Below are 1,799 nucleotides of genomic sequence, written 5' to 3'. Positions count from 1 at the left end.
AGAGAAAATTGTATATATACATATTTTTTCGTTCCCCTCTCTCCCCTCTCCCCTCTCCCAGATCTCGCTCGCTCACTCGCCTCTCTCACTTTATACAATTGATCTTTTTGTATATGTATACCAAAGCAGATTATACAACTGCTTTCTTTTGTATATGTATAGCGAAATATACATATTTATGTTTGCTATGGAGCGCAATTATGCAAACTTTGTTATAGCATACAAATATGAATTTTGTGTTTGCTATATGTGAAAGTTGCTCTTTCATATATAGTAAGTTAGATTCCATCTGAGCTACACTTTAAAAAATAAAAAAGGTGATACTCTCTTCGTCTCACTTTTTGTGATGTTATTTGACTTGACAGTTGACACGGAGTTTAAGGCAAAAAGAAAGATTGTTGATGCTTGATTGCTTGTCATGACTCATGTATCTATGTGGCTAAATCATCTAATTAAAAACATATGATCAATTATCGAAACGTATCACGCTTAAATTGGGACAAAGGGTAGTAAGTAAGAATTTATACGGGAAGTAATCGACCCCTCTTCCAATCTCATCATAATAATGAAGTGCGGCTTTGTATAAGACTCGTACAACATATTAAGTGGAAGGAAAATGAAAGAACACGATTCTTGCGTTAGCACTAGGGATAAAAAAAAAATTGCAACATCTTTATTGAACCTAATAACTTTTGTTCAAACCTAATACTTCTATCCTAGTTAATATAATTTACTTTCCGTTTAGTCCGTCTAAAAAGAATGACACATTTATATATTAAGTAACAATTTAACTTTAAAATTACCAATTTTACCCTTGATGAAATGATCTATAGCCACACAAATATCTATCACTCATTTTAAACCACAAGTTTCAAAAGTCTTTCTTTCTTAAACTTCATGTCAAGTCAAACTAATTCATATAAAATGGAACGGAGGAAGTATATATAAAAATTCATAAACTTTAAATTCTGAATCTGTTTCCGTATATAAAAATGCACTTCTTTTAACTCTAAAAGAAGACATGATGGTTAGTAGAATGGGGCACCCAATTCTTCCGCGTAACAAAGCTTCTCCGTGTGTATTTCGTGTATACATCAATGTCATTATTCTTTGTTTAATCAAACTTTAGGTTATACTTTTTTAAATTTCTTCCATTTGTATAACAAGACAAGAAAAGGATATTCCAACACAGACAAATTAAAGTGACTGATTAAATTAACATGAGATAATCAGTACTATCAACATTTGGATTATAGTATGAGTGTTAAAGTTTATACTGAGATTTTTATTATGTTACGTGGCTGAAATTCCCCAATAATACCAAGATAACACTCAAAAATCTCAGTTGGGGCCTAGGTGTTTTTAACTTTTAATAAAATGTTTGGTTGATATAAGGTTTTGATGGAAGTTGCATCAATAAGGTCTTTATCATATTGTTGATACATTTTAGAGAAAAGACATTAGAAAATGCATGACGCAATATCAGGTTATCGAGGATATATATGACTTTATATAAGAGGTTATATATGGATAACATATTATATTAGGATAGATGATTAGTAGCACTAGAGATAATTGAGTGTTGTCTCTTTTTTTATGCATACTAATTAAACATAGTATTACTGATCTCGTAGTTTCTTGTCCTTCGAATTCGTTGTTTCTTGTACTTCAATTATCATAGTATTTTGTAGGGTTGTACAAAATCGAATCGAAAATCAAATCAAACCGCAAATCGAGTCAAATCGGAAAAAAAACCCGACTAGTGGTTTGGTTTGACTTGGTTTGGTATTGAAAAAAAA

This window comes from Solanum tuberosum, unplaced genomic scaffold (genome assembly GCF_000226075.1).
Source record: "Solanum tuberosum cultivar DM 1-3 516 R44 unplaced genomic scaffold, SolTub_3.0 scf00202, whole genome shotgun sequence".
In the NCBI taxonomy this organism is placed as follows: Eukaryota; Viridiplantae; Streptophyta; class Magnoliopsida; order Solanales; family Solanaceae; genus Solanum; species Solanum tuberosum.
The sequence above is the reverse complement of the archived record's forward strand: the minus strand, read 5'-3'. Positions refer to the sequence as shown.